Genomic DNA, 18,222 nt, shown 5'->3' with positions numbered 1-18,222 from the left:
CCATGGGATCTAACACAGTCTTCTGCCCTTGGCTGGCACTGCCATCACCAATCACTTGTGCATAGTCTCAGCCCCCACAATACATAATTAAAAATGAAGAAAAAGGACTTTTTAAATGTAAGGTAAATATCCACGGAAGCCCAGATGAAACTGGTACAAAATGAACATAGTAAAGAGCTGCAAAATTCTTGCTGCTCTAGTTCCATTTTTAATCGCAAAAGAAATAGTCTGAAGGTCCGTAGACATAAACCCCTTGTTCATTGGGTCCATTCATGTGTATGTCTCTGCCATTTAGCGTCATAAAATGACAAGAGGGACTTTTGAGATAAGGGCAGCTCTGCTGTGTAGCAGAGTCTCTTGTCCGGCTTTGTCAATAAATGAAAACAATAAAGTATTCTCTCTGTTATAACATCTCTGAGACAGCACATAGCTTTATAAGCACATTTATTTATTAACTAATTGGGAAAGTAATAAAGACACAGTTTCATAACTATATTGTAGATGTCACTATCATCGTATAAAATAGTAGTGCCCGGAAGCCTATAACTTTACATTTAGAATTTTGCATGGAAATGAAGGTGTTCATCCAAAGAAATTTACAAATGATATTTTATGTTGTGAAAATATGTGGATGCATTCTCTGAACATTTTGGACATAATAAATAAATGAATAGAAGCCCATGTCTGTGTACAAAAGGAGTTTAATTTAACATCATAGAAAAGAACAAAGGGTGGCTGACTAGACAAGCCTCCCTCTTGTCCTTGCACATGTGCACGCCATGTTTTCCTCGTTCACTCATTCATTAATGGAGGACCATGGAAGGAGTGATGCATGAACTTTGTGCACAGATAGCCCTTCAGCATCATATGCCTGATTCATTCTTACTGGCTGCATACCCAATGTGTGCCTACTGGACCTTATGGTTGATCAACTTTAAGGTTTTTGAGGAATCTATATATTACTTTCTAAACCACCTATGCAAATTTACAGTTTCAGAATCACTGTAAAAGTCTTTCCCTTTTTCCATATCCTTGACAGTACATATTATTATTTTTCCTTTCTGTAAGATATTCTAAAAGATGTCGCATTACATATAATTTTGGATTTAATTTTTCTCTTACTGGTGATTTGAGATATAGAACACTTTTCAAATGTCCTTTCAGGTCCTTCAGTTGCATTTTCAATCATGTTATGTGCTTCTTGCTGCGACCTGACTTCCTCATATGTCAGCCTCTTTTCAGACCACAGTCTGGATGCTCACCTCCTGCACCAAGGCTTCTGCCTCCATGGTGGTAGCTGTCTGTTTTCCAGGGGGAGCTTCATAGCTGCTCATGTTCTCCTTCATCCGTTTTTACGTTTGCATTTATACTTTCAGCGTTATTTGCAAGAAGTCGTTGTGTACGCAGGTGTCATAAAATCTTTCCTACTTTCTTTAGTGGTTTTGAGTCATAGTCCACCACTGTTTTAGGGCATGCAGTAATAGGTAATGTTCTAACTGTATTCTTCTGTGTCTGGATTACTAAAGAAAAAATATTTTCCATAGCTTTTTATTGGCTTTTATGTAAAAAGAGAATCATTTGATTATGTATGTGTGAATTTATTTCTGGCATCATTATTTGGCTTTATTGGTGTTTGTGTCTTTGTGTCTGTCATCAAGTATTTAATTGTTGTATCTTTATCATATACATATATATATATATATTGTTTAAAATGTCAGTTTCATACTAGATTTTAAATCATGCAAGTTAGTATATCTGCTCTATATCCTTTCGCAAGATTGCTTTAGTTATTTAAACTTTTGCATCTCCATAAGAATTTTTATGATTTCTTTTTCTATTTATAACAATATGTCATTGGAATTTTATATGAAGTACATCCAAACTGTAACTTGTTTTAGATATTATAGATATTTCGACCATATTAATCTTTTTAGTCCATGAAAGTGAAATATTATACAGATTTAAAAGTGAAGACAGGAAAACGAGGATGGGGTTTGTCATTTGTGACTACATGAATAGAACAGTATGCTGGGTAAAACGAGCCAGAAGCAGAAAAGGCAATACTGTGTGAAATCATTTCAGTGTGGAATCTGACCTGGTATAACTAATAGGGAGAAGAAATATGGTTGCCTGAAGTTGATGGAAAGGAGAAGATGTGGGGGAAAGATGGTGGTTGGAGAAGAGGTAGATGGTCAGTTAGACAGAAGGACTTCTGTCAGTGATGGTTTATAGTGCATTGTGAACACACTTGATAACAATGTGATGTGTATGAAATAATATACAATATCCTCAGTAAAAATAATAGTAAGCTCTTCATCCCATCAGAAATAAAAGCTGATGAAATTCCACAGCATGGACAGGGATCGAAACATTGTATTGTGTTCCATAAACATGCCTATGTATTGTTTTTTTCCTCTTGAAATAGATAGAAAAGCATGCTAGAGAGATGGCTCAGACAGTAAAGTGCTTTCTGTGGAAATGTGAAGACTAGAGTGTAATCATCTGAACCCACCTCAAAAAGCAAGGTGTGGCCATGCACTGATATATAATGTTGGGTAGGTTATCTGCAAAGCTCTCAGCCAACCAGCTTAGCCTCCCTACTACTACTAATCTACCCTACTTAGAAGGTGTTAGATCAAGTAATAGACCCTGGTTGAAATCAAACAAAGTGACATCTGAGGATTCACACACACGCACACACACACGCACACACACCACATACACACACACCCCAACCCAACCCCTGCAATATGAACATAAATACACAAAGGAAGATTGCAAGAAAGAAATACCACTTTTAGCAAAAATGTCAGTGAAACCAACTAAAATAACATACCCCCAGTTTTTCTTTCTTCTTCTTTAGCTAGGGCCTCATGTGGCTGAGATTATCCTCAGATTCACAATGCAGTTAAGGCAGGTCTTGAACTCTTGATTCTCCAATTTGTAAGTGCTAGGATTATAAGCATGTATTACTGTGGATAGCTTTCCTGAATTTTCATGTTACAATGTATTTTATTTAGTTTTCAAATATTTTTTTGGCATTTTTTACTGTATAGCTTTCAAGACACACATCAGAGTAGAGCCCATCTCTCTTGCCAGAGACAGGAGTGAGACACTGAGTCCAATGTGAGCTCCAGTTCTCAAGAGCTAGTTTGAAAATAAACAATATTCCTCTAAGTTGGAGTTCAGACCTTTTCACTTGACCCTGTGCATTCTTGTGATATGTTGTAATACTGGACAATTTAACTGTTTTGGTTTTTGTTTTTAAAAAACAAGATCCCTAGTTTGCTTTTTATTCCAGTGATTAAACCACTATAACCAAAAGCAACGTGGGGGAGGAAAGAGTTTATTCGTCTTACATGTTCTAGTCACTGTACATTTTTGAGGGAAGTCAGGGAAAGAACTGAAGCAGAGTCTGTGTAGGGACCTACTTACTGATTTGCTCCTCAGGTACGTGTTCTGCTACTTTTCCTTACACCTTGCAAGACCCCCTTTCCAGGGGTGGCACCACCCAAGTGGGCTGGACCTTCTCACATCAATCATGAATCAGTAACATGCCCTACAGGCCAGTCAGATGGAGGCATTTTACCAATTAAAGTTCCTTCTTCTTAGATTCTCAGCTGACTGTAGTTTGAGTCAAGCTGATACAGACACATACAGAAAAGAAGTATCATGCAAGCATGCATATTATAAAGCTTAATTCCTTGTAACAAAGAAACCATCTACTACCTACCAAAAGATAGGACATAAATTCTGCTTGTTTATATGTGTACCACCTGTGTGCAGTGCCCTCAGCTTCCAGAAGAGGGTTGGACATCCCCTGGAACTGGAGTGACAGATGTAGGAGGAGGCCACTTGTCTGTCCCAGCTGCCGAGAAACAAAATAACCACATAGAAACTATGTTAATTAAAACACTGCTGGGCCCATGAGCTCTAGCTTCTTGTTGGCTAACTCATATTAATTAAACTCAATTCTAATTAATCTGTATATCGCCACGTGGCAGTGGCTTACTGGCAAAGATCCGGCATGTCTGACTCTGGTGGCCCCATGGCTTCTCTCTGACTCCGCCTTCTTCCACCCATGCTATAGGCCAAGCCTGTTTTCTTTATTCATTAACCAATAAAATAAACACATAGACAGAAGAACTTCCAACACCAGACAGAGAATTATAAGCCACCTGATGGGGTGCTAGGAAATGAACACAGGTCTTTGCAAGAACAGCAAGTGCTCTTAACTACTGAATCATCTTTCCAGCCCCAGTGTTGTAAATTCTTAGTAGAATAAAGCTGTTAGGATCATATAAATTCAAATAAAACAGGGAATTGTGAGTATACATTTATTATTATCAAATTAGTTCACAATATCTAGGAGATAATGAAAATAAAATCTTGACATTTTATAAATTATAATTTTTATGTGATGTTCACACCCCCATGACATCTGGAATTTGGGTATTTACTAGTTCTAAAAATAGATATTTTCTGGTAATGCTCTTGGGAGAAAAAAATAACTTGTTAAAAGTGTGAAGATTGTTTTTTCTTCACTTTTCCATTAACCTCAGACTCACATAATATACACTGCTACTCCCAATTATATCATCACTATATTTAAAATTCAGTGCTTATTGTATGGAATTGGAATCCTGGCTCGAACACCAAAGACAAAAGAGAATCACATTTCTGAAAATGGAAATTTACATTTAAATAAATAGATACATGATAAGCATAGTCAAGCTTTGAATAGTCATGTGATTGTGTATGTTATCTTTATTTTGATCAGTTGTAAATGGAATCAGGATCCCACTTCCTGGACTATCTTGAGGATTCACCAGAATAAAGGGTTTGAAATTGTAAAGCCTTTCACTCATTCAGAATGTTACACCATTTGTTGTAAATATCAGTATTTTTTGTTTTGTTTTAAAGGCCAAAGGAAGGAAATATTAGTCAACCTTAGTATATAACTATGCATAAAAAATCAACCCTTGTGATAAAACTCAAGCACTTTTATTACAACTCTGAGCCAAATCATTTTCATAGAGATTTTGCTTGTTGAACATTCATGTATTCAGAATATTTTATAACTAATTGAAATGTAGTGATAACTCAGAAGAAGCAATATGAAATTCAAAGATATTGGTGTGTTCACATACATTTTATTTACTTCAGCTTATGTAGTTGCATTCATTGTGCCAAAATTACTCCTGTTTGGCTATGTTCAATGCCTTCTGCTCATGTTTCATAGACAATATAGTGAGAGTTCTTTCCTTTTCCACTCATTCAAACTGTTGCTTCTCAAGCAGCTGTTACTTATGTGAGACGTTCTGTAGATATTATGAAGAATACCGAGTCAGAATTTTACAATTTCTTCCTTCCTTCTCTCCTTTCTTCCTTCTTTTCTTTCTTTCTTAAATATCTATTTCCCAAACAAACAAACAAATAAAACCTGCTCAATCTGAGAGTCAGATCTTTTAAAAAGATCATAACCTCATTTTTTTTTTTAGCATTTTGTTCTGTCAATCAAAATAAAGATAAATGCTAAAATACAAATGGGGTGGGAAAGATCTCCAGAAAGAAAAGGACCATGTGCATGGCATAAGATCATGTCAGGCACACACCTCCTGAGATCTTTGCTGACCCCTGGAATCCACTCATATTACCTGGGATAATTTCTACTGCTTATTCCAATACTTCAAATTCATGCTACACCACTCAAATTTATCTCTTTTGAGATATTGTTTTATTTTATCTCATCATCCTGTTTAAGGGCATCATCACCTCCCCAGCTGCCAATGCTCAATATCTTTGCAGCTGGTAAGTCTTTCCTCATTGTTCATATGGATGCTGACCTATGACATGCATGGAAGTGTGCAGCATTGGCTGCCTTCCTGCAACATACTCTCTGCCTCGCAGAGATGCCCTCTGCAACTACAGCCCTTCCCTCAGGCATGACTGCTATTGTTCCCTTATTCCACATTGACTCTGAAAGCTGGGAAAAGATGACTTTGGTTCTTGCTGCCTTGTCTGTGTTTTTTTACTATGTACGTTCAATCCCACTTCTAAAAACCAGCATTCCCGATTACATTCAAATCTCTCTGTGTAATCTTAGGACTCTCGGCTTTTATATTCTCTGTGATTCTATCACACTCCACATCACATTATAATTATTTGAGAACAAACTTTGATTCCTTATTTAGCTTATAAATCCCTAAGGAAAAGAACTATTTTTTTTTCATTCGAGTTTCCTAAATCTTCTGGAGTAAAACAGTAAGAAATGTTTGTGTATAGATGATAATGAATGCATGAATGCTTGATCTTAATTTCACACTTAAATGATTTAACATTTCTTTGAGATTAATATGCTTGGAAATGTTCCTACATGCATACTTAAAAAGTTCTCTAAAGAAATAATGTATATATTTAGCTATACAGATATGGTTTTCTCCAAGTTTACACAGAATTAACAAAGAAACATAACTTACATTCCTTCTGCTGGGATTTATGTGGAACTTTGGGGAGAAGTCTTGTGGGATAGCCAGTGGTCTTTTCCTGGAGTGAAGCTTTTGAAGTAGAAAAATGCTCATTAATATGGATGAAGGAAGCTCATCCAGAGTACCTGCATGTGGCTGGAGTGTATGCTGAGAATACAAGAGGAACGGCAGTCAGCACAGTCATCTGCGGTATTATTACCAGTGAGATATCATCGGATGGCTACTAACTGGCACTGACTGGCAGAAGCAAAGACATCTATGGGAACCTCAGAACCGACTCAGTGTGGAGGAAGTGCAGTGCTGGGCTCCTGCATGCCCTCTGCAATCTAGGGGAGTTCATTCCCTGCAGTGAGAAGGGAGGCAGAAGTTGGGAAGTATTTTTCAGTATGTGTTATATTTTGTTTTCTTTATTTTCTTTATCTCCTTACACATTTTCAATTAAATTATAACTACATCACAATATGGAATGACCACAGAAACAAGGAAAGTATAAAAGGACCCTGCTGGTCGGGAGCTTGATTGAGGAGTAGCAGGAGATTGGGTGATATAAAGGGGAAATGAAAAAAAGGAGAGAAGTATTCAACTGGAAAGAGGGGAAGGAGTTCAATAGAGGAAATGAGGGATGAAAGGCAAACAACACAAAGGTTGTCTGATGAAGCTCAAGGAATCATTTTTTCTAGTCTACATAATACATAGAAGTCTATTTATATGTGTATATATTATAAATTCATGTCACTTGGACTGACAATGACCCTCATCTTTATCCTAGCCAATAAACACCCCGGGCACAAGAATCACCTATTTAGTTGTTGGTCAGAGTAGTTCAAATGATTCCAAAAATATTGCTTTTGCCCTTGTTTGCCTTCAGAGATTGAAAGTAAGTCTCTATTGCTCAAGATACCACACTCTTAGGACACATGGCTAGTCTTATTTCAGCTAATCTAACCCGAAAGCCTCTGCCCTGCAGTCTATCTCCCATGCTTTCAGAAAATGCCACCCAAGCTACCCAAAGAGGAAAGAAATTAATAGTCCTGCCCAGCTATGACACCTATGAACCACAGCAATAACCAATATAGCAAGATATCGCAAAAGTGCAGTAATTGGTGGTAACAAAAGGCTGGATAATTAGACTTAAAGCATATTATATTTAGATACAAGAAACTCTGTGGGATTGGATAGATGGCTCATCATTTAAGAGCACTGGCTGTTCTTCCAGAGGACCTGAGTTCAAATCTCAGGAACCACATGGTGGCTCACAATCATCTATAGTGAGATCTGTTGCCCTCTTTTGGCTGGCAGGCAGACATACGGACAGAACACTGTATCCATAATAAACAAACAAATAAACAAAAACTCCATACTGGCATGATTGATAATTCAACTTTCAATTTGGTATAGAATAGATTCTTTTTGGAAAGAGAATCTCAGTAGTTGATGGTCTAGGTTCCACTATGGACTGAGAATCACTGTAGTTGATGGTCTACATCAGCCTATGGACTGAGAATCTTAATAGTAGATGGTTTAGGTCAGCCTATGGACTATCTTTCAGAATTATCTTCATCACCATTTTGAGAAAGGAAGAACCACCCATTGAGGGTGACACCATTCCCTAGGTAGGGGATTCTAAACTGCTCAAGAATGGAAGAGGGACCTGAGTGTAAGCATGCACAGATACATTTACTGCTCTGGACTATGGGTGGGACTAGGCTGCCATCTTAACTTTGCACTGATGCACTGTAACCTGAAATTGTGAGTTGGCATGAATCCCTTCTACCCTAATTTGTTTATGTCAGCAGACATATCACAGTGACTGGAAAGAAAACTAAAGTTATCGGAAAGCAGAAATTGAGATTATCCTGGAAATCTTAGTACAGTGACGATCATTCAGAAGTATCCATATTTTGTATGGCCTTTGAGTTGGCCTGCTAAACTAGGTTTACTGTGTGTATGATGTGTAAGTTTAATGCTAAATTGTTCATTGGAGACTATTTCATAAGTGCTACTGTATGTAATAAATAGAAACTCCCTAGGAAAATGATTTCTAAGGAAATCAAAAATATAAATACATACTTATAACAGTTATCATCTATTGAATACTTAATCTTCATTAGTCACAGGCCTAAGCAGTTTGTGTGTATTTTTATCTCTACTGCAATATAGTGAAATATTGTTCCCATTTATGTGTGAGAAAACAGAGATTTAGAGATCATAAATAAACCAGAGAATTGGAAATTGTTTATAAGAGGTTCTGGTAGAATCTTAAATGAGGCTGTCTGACTTCAGATCTCAAATAGGTGATGTTGGAGACCATCATTAACTTTTGCCCAGTGAAGAGCCCTAGGCTCCTGAGTAGCCCTTAGAAATACAAAATACAAAAGGCAGCAGACAGTTTTGACTTGATGCTTTTATCAGTATTGTAGGGTTCAGAGAAGAATGAAAGACAGAAGTCTGGAGAAATCAGCTACATCTGTTGGGGGCCATCAAGAAGTGCAGAGGATAAGGAGGAATCCCGGAATCCAGCAGGCTAGGGCCCGCTCCCAATCTCTCACATCCTGTCTCATCTCTCTTTCATCATTATCCCTCTGGACTCATTTGTCTAGTATGCTATAATCATCAAAGCAGGACATTAAGTGCTGGGATTTCTTTTCCTCTCAAGGTTATTATGAGGATTGATGAGATTATGTTTGTTAAAGAATTCTGCAAACATCAGAGGGAAGGCGCTGCCTGAATTTCAAGAGTTGCTGTGTCTTAGGGAAATCACGATTCTCTGCTCTTCTATTATCTGCCTCAGAGACCCATGACAATAGCCCCTCTACCACATCCCCAGCCAGGATGTCAGCTGTGAGGAGCACAGAATTCAGAGCTGAGGTCACAATGCTTTCCACAGACATTTCAGCCCGAGTGTTGCTGTCACTTCTGAGCAGAACATTTCCTTTCAAATCTCACTTCGACACTTATGAATGTGCTTTTTTTCAAATGGAAATTTCCTTTTTGAAAGACTCGAAGGCAAATATCATGACAAAAACCTTATTCCCAATTTTGATACTTTTTGAAGTTTTAACATTTAGGTAAGTGTATCTAGAACTAGCAGCATATTGTCATGTCGGATTCAAAAGCAAGTATCTCATTTTCTACTTCATTTATGGTTTTAGTGGTTTCTTTATTAGATTGGAGTTTGGATTTTTTTTTATAGGAGTAGCTTTATGGACAGTTAAAATAGGATGATGCATAAGAACAGACAGTTTTATAGACTTGTGATGGATAGTGTCTGGCTCTTCCCACATTATGCCCTGACTTCAGGCGTATTGTTCAACTTTTAAAATCTTTCTTCTTTGTCTTGAAAGGTAGCGTAACCTGATACCTTCTGCAGAGCTGTTGTGAAGAAAATAGAAACTAAGATGCCCTTGACAGGCTCTAAGTGATCTCGACTACATAGCTTCATGTGCTTTGAAAATCCGTAGAAAAAGCAAAGAGCTTGTTCAGTGCATTACTGTGGGTGTTGGAAAGCTGACAATTCTCCCTGACCTTCTAACAATTAGGCTGGATTCATAACATCTGAACATTTGTGTTTTCTGTCAAGCTTCGAGTCTTGCTCAGCTGAATACCCTCAGCCCTTCAGAAGTACCTCTGTGCATGTATATTCATGCATATATGTATAAGGGGATATACATATACCCACCCAATTGTGTTTCTCATTCCAATGCCCATCCTCTACCATATGCCACACAACTATTTCTGCAAGCCCAGTTGAATCCCATCTCTTTGCTGTATCTGTGGATAGAATGAAGTCATGCTTCTCAGTGTAACTGTCTTTAAAATGAAGACTATGAAATAGCTGAGCTCTTAATTTTAGGTTCTCAAGCTTGGACTTTATTTCTTATTTCTATCTAGACCTCTGTAGCACAATCTAATCTTATAATATATAGCACTTGGCCAAGGAAACCTTTCCTTGCTCAGTAAGTTGGAACACCAGCCCATGCTTTCATTCCTGCATGAACTCAGTCCCTGCGTGATCAGGGTTTCTCAGCGGGCCATTGACTACTAAGCTCTCAGTCCTGTCTATCGTTAGCACTGGCCATAGGACATCTCCTCTCTATGTTCAGTATGGGCTATTTTAAAGCTACGGGCTGGTTGTTATGGGCAGTCAGATGAAGCAAACTAGACTCTATTTTCTTTTCGCAGTGTATTTCAGCAAAGCACAGTGTTTTATAAAAAATGTGTTATTTTTCATAATATTTTGAATTTTGGGGAATATTTGTTAAAATATAGGAATGTAAGTGTAAGTATCCAATTCTTAAATGTAAACCTTGGCCAATAACCAAATCAAAAAGTCATATTATGCTAATCTTAACATATTTGCTTCTTTTTTGGTAAGACACCTTATAAGTGTTTATTACCATCAGTGAAGGTATATTTCATTATTATGATGATGAATTCCAATTACAATCCAAGAAAAACTTTGGAACAGATTGATAACCTTTTACTCATATGTTCTATACAAAGAGCTCTGAATTAAGAGTAACAACTTACTGATGGTTTCATATAATTTATAACTTTTCAGAAACAGGCATTCTATATAGAAAATTAATAAAAGGGAATATGGATAATGACAAATTTAAAGATTTTCTGTGGTTTCTTCACAGTTTCAAGCCACAGTATATAATTCGTTTCAAATGGTATATTTGAACTAATAAAATGTTTTAAGCTTTATCCTGCTCTGCCTTCCATGATGAATCATCTTATTGTTACAAAATCTTATCTGTATAAATTTCATTAGTGTTAACCTCTTAGTTTAAAAAAAATGTGATCAAATGGCTAGGGAGATGGCTCAGTCAGTAAGGTAAATTGCATGCTGTGATAAATTGCATTCTTCAGCCAATAGCTTTTAAGATACTAGCCCATTTTGGGTGTGATATGTACTATAATTGCAGACAAAGACGGCTAGATTCTGTTCCATTTCCCAGGCACACAGAGGACTGCAGATCACTACTGTTTCTGTGAGTTTATCCCCAAATAAATAAACCTTAGTTATATTCCAGTCCAGGCTACTGTGGAACTGTTTTGTGTGCCAACAAATTGGCTCCCACTTCGGCCTTCAATGTTCTTGTTTAAATATTTGCTAATACCACCAAGATCTGCACCTGCGGCAGCTCCACTGTGCCCTAGACTTCAAGGCTCACCACAGCAGCCCTCCTACATTTTTTAATAAATGAGGCAATTTACTAACCCAGCATCCTTTGTTCTAATGCTTCTTGTTGGCAGCTGCCACGTATCCAGCAATCCTGTCCAGATCTCTTTGTCTCTGAGGTGTTAGCTTGTGGTCCCCATCTTGGTCCTTTCCCAACATTTTGAGCCCCTCCAGAGCTTGAAGGACAAGGTGGGCCACATTCTTGGAGCCTCAGCTAAAGTGGGTGGGCCTGACACCGTTTCTCTGCCATCCTCCATAGATCTTGGTCATGGAACCAACCAGGCACCACCCCTCAGGTATAGTTGCCTTGCTGTGGAAGAAACTCATGTGTAAAACCAGTTCTCATCATAGGGGGCAAGCTCTTTACGTTTGGTCGGCTTGACTGTGTCCACCCTTTTAGTGACTTTCAGCTGCCCGGACTTTTGTTTTGTTGCTTTATTTTATTTTATTGTTTTTTTGAGACAGGGCATCTCTGTACCTTTGGAGCCTGTCCTGGAGCTAGGTCTTGTAGCCCAGGATGGCCTCAAATCTACAGAGATCCTCCTGCCTCTGCCCTCCGATTGCTGGGTGTGTGCCACTACTACCCAGCTTTTTCAGGAAGGCTGCCAGAGCTCTTTTGGTTAATGTCTTTTACAGTAACTCCAAGCATCCTGCAACTCTGCATGCCCAAAATGAGCCAGTATATTAAAGGCTATTGGTTGAAGGAGTTCCCAAAACAACTGAGTGCTGCACAAGTGCAACGGCCCAAGTCCAAATCTCTATCACTCACGTAAATGCTAGAGAGGCAGCTAGACTAGAATCCTATCAGTGTGCAAGCAGAGGAGGCTCCCTGGGACTTGCTGCCCAGCCAGTCTAGCTGAATCAAGTTCAATGAGAGACCTAGTCTCAAAATAGAACACAGAGAGCAATAGACACATGACATAGATATCTAGCCTGCGCGCACGCGTGCGCACACACACACACACAAACACACACACCGAGCCAAAATCTTTTCCTGGTGAGTTTTATTAAATGACTGTATTGCTCACTAATCATGTTATGTTCCATCACCAGTGGTTCAGTGAGCATGGGATGACGCAGGCATCTAGACCTGTGCTTGGCAGTATTCATAAAAATGACTTCAGGAAATATACGATAAGCAATGTCTCAGTTAAAGGAATGGGAGTATTTAATTACTCTTCTATGCCTGTGCAATAAGACTTCAGTGGTATCAAAAAGTTTTCCAAAAGGACTATGTTAGGATGGAAATGGAGGTGTCAGGAATAATGTTATAAGCTTCCATTGAATGCAATTGCAGGACGAATGTCCTAAGTCCTCACCACCACCATGGAAGCAGTGACCAGAATAATGTTATAACTTCCCAGAGTACTATCCTAAGTTCCCACTGAAGCACTGACAGGGTAACGTTGTAAGTTCCTGTTGAATATAGCATAAAAACATACCTTCCCACTTTCCCCTCAGATGAGACTCTTCCTCTTGCTTTTTTAATACAAATGATTCCTGAGATTAAAAAAATACTTGGTTCCCTTCAGATTATTTTATTTTACATGTGAGATTTGCCCATTTGTTCAGCTGTTAAATTAACTCAGTTTTTAGTATGTGAAGGTCAGAGGACAACTTGTACCAGTCAGTTCTCTCCTTCCCCCATGTCCATTTCAGAGATCAAAATCGGGCCAGCAGTCTTAGTGGCGAGCACCTTGACCTACCGAGCTATCTTGTGGCTCCTCTTCATCTATAATCTTAAAATATATCTCTGTTCCATTAAAATTTTATGGAAATGTATGCATGGGAAAATCCAATCTATCTTTTCCTTTTCTCAAAGCTCATTTCCACTGCCCCAAGGCTGACAATCCCATTTTATAAGCAAGTTTCATTACTTAGGCGTGAATACAAGAAAACGTTAAAGCCAATTTGAGTCGTTGCATGAAGTAACATATAATATATCTGCCATTAACGAATTAGATGAGAAATAATGACTATTTTGAAAAGGATGAATTGGTAATCAGTGAATAACTGCTCGGTGTACATTTTCATCTTAGAAGATTTTTCCAATGCATCTTTCTAAAGTGCACTCATATTTTTATGAATTATTGAAATATACAATCCTGAATGCCAGCAAAAATGTATTATGGTTTTATAATAAATAATTTCTAGGGTTTGGTTATTATTTGATGTTTTCCCATATGGAAATACCCCAGACATCTTTAAGTATATATTTTGACCTTTTTATAAACAGATGAGTGTTAGGATTTCTTTTTCCTTCCTTCATAAATTTCTATTAATAGGTGTGAAGTGGCATGTCAGTTATTCTTTTGTCTCTAAATAGGAATTGTACTTATGTAAGTAAGTAGCCCTTCTGCCCACCACTCCAATTTCTTGCTCTTTTCTTAACAATTCATATTTTTTGTTTTTTTTAATTTGCCTTTATTTTTTTAATTTATTTATTTATTAAGGATTTCTGCCTCCTCCCTGCAACCGCCTCCCATTTCCCTCCCCCTCCCCCTATGAAGTCCCCCTCCCTCATCTGCTCGAAGAGCAATCAGGGTTCCCTGAACAATTAATATTAAACTAGCTAATGTACTTTATCCACAAAAATCCTGTCTTGAGTTCAGAAGCATATTCTGTTGTTACCTTAAGAAAGTTGATGTTACGTTTAGAATCTTCAATGAGGCTTGTAACTATGATTTTAATATCTGAAATTATAGAAATTAGCTGTCTTCAGCAGATAAGACAATTCTTATTCCAAACTTATAAGTAGTATCTATAGTTGGGATGATTTCAAACTAACTTAGATGTTTTAAATGTTCTTATCATAAAGACATTAAAAATATTTGAGTTAATAAATATGCTGATTTTATCAATTCACAATAGATACATGTGTCAACATATTATACTATGTTCCACAAATACATGTACCTATTTTTTGTTAAGAAAATATAAGATTGTTTCAATGTTTAAGTGGAAAATATGAAACATACTGTTTTTACAAAAAATATGCATTTATAACCTAAAGTGTAGCTTAGAATGTAACAAATAGATAAAAATTAATCAAATTCATGTGAGAACTAAACAGTCCATGTTTATGAAGGGTTTTAAGATTTGGAATATGTTCTTTTGATTGACATGGAGTTATTTTGTTCAATTACAAAATTTCATTTTAATAAACATCAAGTGGCCAGCAAAGAAAAATTATACTCTTAAATTGATATTGTTTATGTGCCAATCAACCGTCTTAATTTTTGAATGACAGAGAATATATCTATTTGTTTAGTTCTAATTTAAAGTTTCAGCATTTTATCTATTGGTGACAGTGGAGTCAGAAGCATTCATTTAATCGTATCAGCAGAGTTCCTGTTAGATTAACAAGCATCACTTGATTTTGATTTCTTTTTATGCATTATGTATTAGAAAATAAGATTCCCAATGTTTGCATGTGTGTGAATTGTATACCTTTCTCTTTGTGTGGATCTATGGAAACAGACAAGGGAATGAAATGCATAGCTCTGTAAATTGGCACTGATGAAGTTCTGGTGGCAAGGGAAATGGAGGCTTATTTGTGCTATTGTATGCTCAGGTAACATCTGGGGACTAATAAAGCTATTCACCCAGTATTTACACGTCAGTGTGAGAATGCAGCTGTTAGTGATTTATTGAACTACCTGAACACAGCAAGACTGACTCTCTCTCTCTCTCTCTCTCTCTCTCTCTCTCTCTCTCTCTCTCTCTCTGTCTCTCTCTCTCTCTCTCTCTGTCTGTCTCTGTCTCTCTCTCTCTCTCTGTCTCTCTCTCTCTGTCTGTCTCTGTCTCTCTCTCTTTCTCTCTCTCTGTCTCTCTCTCTCTGTCTGTCTCTGTCTCTCTCTGTCTCTCTCTCTCTCTCTCTCTCTCTCTCTCTCTCTCTCTCTCTCTCACACACACACACACACACACACACACACACACTTCTAGGCTTTCAGGACTCCCATCTTCATTCCTAGTGTTACTATCGAAATTTCAGTGTCTTGCTAAATGGAAAGTCTGTCTTCTGCTCAGACAGCCCTGGCTTTCCGTTCTTTCCTCTGTTGTTCACTCTCCATGTTGCCTCTGCTCTAGAGGGTTAGAAGAGCAGAAGAGAAGTAATGGGGAAGAATTTTTCTGTGTGGTTTTAGTGCCTTCTGGACATCCTAGTGGATTTCTTTTCTCCTAGGAGACTTTGTTTTTGATCTGTGAAGAACCCTGTGCTGTGGTGCTGAGGTCTTCCTACCCTCTGACGTGTGAAAAAGCATCCAGTGAACACGGTAGAATGCACTCTGGTAGTACTGGTTTCCTGAAGTCTCTTTCTGTCTATGTCATCATTATGGATGTAGTCAGCATTTACGAAAGCAAGACTGACCATTCCTCAAGGGTCCCAATTAGGTCTCTTTTCCTCATACCACTTCTTTTGTCTCCTCACCCTGCAAGACTTTGCACAGCTCTGGAGGATTTGAGCACTTATAGCCACAAGACGATACCAGTCTGTAGATGTTTTAAAATCTGGGGAACATGTAAATTACTGCATTAACTTCCCCTTTCTCTTTAGAGTTGGGTATGGCCAACAAACATAGACTTTAACACACATGGTTCATTTCCTCAAACATCATAGCTCTAAGTTGTTTCTGTTCATGTGCTACACTCATTAGTGTGGTGTAACTTTTCCACCAATGGAGAGAAAGAAGAGAATACGTAATAAGAAACTACTTCCTCTTCTCGGAAGCACTTATAGTCTTTGAGGTGGACTCACATTTATTTGCTTATGGATCATGTGAACAGATGCGCTATTTATAGTATTCTGTTGGTATAACCTGCTAGATGCTATCTCTCTGGCACATAGGTACTTCCTGTCCTTCGGATCTGTTTTTTTTTTTCTTTATAATTGAAGACGACCTGTTTACGAAGCATCTGTAAATCCTGTTTACCAGAACTCTGCTGGAATAGTGCCACATGCTTCAGGTTGGCTGTTTCTGATCTTAAAAGAAATCTTGCTTTTCTTATGTTTAATTATGTAGGGGTTTGCTTTTCTCCTATTAGACCATGACTCAGTGCTTTTTAGTGTGTAATTATCCCAATGTCCTCTCTTTGAAACAAAGAATAGCTATATTTTTGTCCCAAAGCAGCATTTGTTTTCAGCTGTGCCTTTGAGATATCAAGTATAAACAAATGAATTTGAATTCCTATGTACTAAAGAGAATTACTCTTAAAATAAAGTAAGGGAGAAACTGGACATAATTTTAATGATCCATTGCCTTATCCACAAAATAGCTGTGAATAACTTAAATGTTGGGTGTCAGGATCAGGCCAAATAAGATATCTTTAGACCTAAATGTAATTCTGTACATAAGAACATGATCATAAATTTCTGGGGAAGGAAAAATAAACACCACAAACAAAGAAAATTGTGCTTCTTGAATCTTCTTTTTTTTCATCTGTAGAATTAAGGAAGGTGTTTTAATTCAAAAGTTCACAAGATTATTATATGATAAAATAGTCTATGATACAGGAACCATGATAAATGCCTTTTTTAAAATAAGAAGTATTTAGACATGGGAAAATTGCATTTCTTAAATATTTCGAAAGAATTTTGTGGTAAAAGTACGTGATGGGGATTTTTATAAAAATTCCATTTTCAGCAGCCTATGTGTTAAGTTGTTAAGACATCTAGACCTCATGCTTCACAAGGTTAATTAGCCTTGAGTTTAAAAAGAGATCACATTAGTGTTCCTAGTTTCTTAACTCTTTCTCATCTCAAACAATAGAAAAGGCAATGGGTACTCTTTAGACACAAATCTGAAGCAGTGTTCTCCCAAATGGTTCTAGCCAATGACTGGTTCCAATCCATCAGTTTCACATTCTGCTTGATCTGCATTGATAGACATTCACTACTGAGCCACATGAAGGACCTACAGTGTTTTCTGTCTTCCCTCTGGCCACTCTGTATCCATGCTCTGATTCTCAACACATTTAAACCACACTTGATTCCTCTGGGTGATACTAGAGAGTGTTTATCTTACCCTGCCTCATATTGTCACACAACAAAAGCAATATTTTGGGAGACAAATACAAGTTATAAATGCCAAAATGAATAAAGTTTTGGCAGGTCCGTCCTATTAGTGAGCTATAGAAGAAATTCACCAAGCCCCACTGTTGCTTCAACGTACACTTGACCTGAGACCTCAGCTATAGTGATGTTTAATTTTCCATCAAATATGAAATTTCTATATAGATAGACTCAAAGAAACCACTACGCGATTATTCTTAAAATTCAGTTTAACATATGTTTAAAATCACATAGACTATTTCTGTTCCTCCCGTTTCCTCCAAAACTTTGAATGTAAAACACTTTTGCTAAAGGGCTGCATTCTTTAGACACAGGACTAGGAGCGAGAGTACTGGATTTGACCTGGAACCCTCATCCTGGAAGACTGACTGTCCTCGAATCAGAATAGTCTTCAAGCTGCCCAGGGTAGAAAAACAATCCATAGTCACCCAGTTGTAATGCCTATGAACTACAGCAATGACCATCCAACAATATAT

General features: G+C 37.6%; 1 protein-coding gene and 2 pseudogenes across 1 annotated transcript in view; 1 reads left to right on the top strand and 2 right to left on the bottom strand.

Annotated features, from left to right (window-relative positions):
* Positions 1-1,346, bottom strand: part of LOC142848521 (elongation factor 1-alpha 1 pseudogene) — a 52,095-nt pseudogene extending 50,749 nt beyond the window's left edge.
* The window catches only part of Chsy3 (chondroitin sulfate synthase 3), a 225,104-nt gene that overhangs the window by 116,546 nt on the left and 90,336 nt on the right, over positions 1-18,222 (top strand). The window lies entirely within an intron of this gene.
* LOC142848634 (small ribosomal subunit protein eS19-like) lies at positions 11,731-12,325 on the bottom strand (annotated as a pseudogene).

Source organism: Microtus pennsylvanicus, chromosome 4, assembly GCF_037038515.1.
Source record: "Microtus pennsylvanicus isolate mMicPen1 chromosome 4, mMicPen1.hap1, whole genome shotgun sequence".
Taxonomy (NCBI): domain Eukaryota; kingdom Metazoa; phylum Chordata; class Mammalia; order Rodentia; family Cricetidae; genus Microtus; species Microtus pennsylvanicus.
The sequence above is the reverse complement of the archived record's forward strand: the minus strand, read 5'-3'. Positions and strand labels throughout refer to the sequence as shown.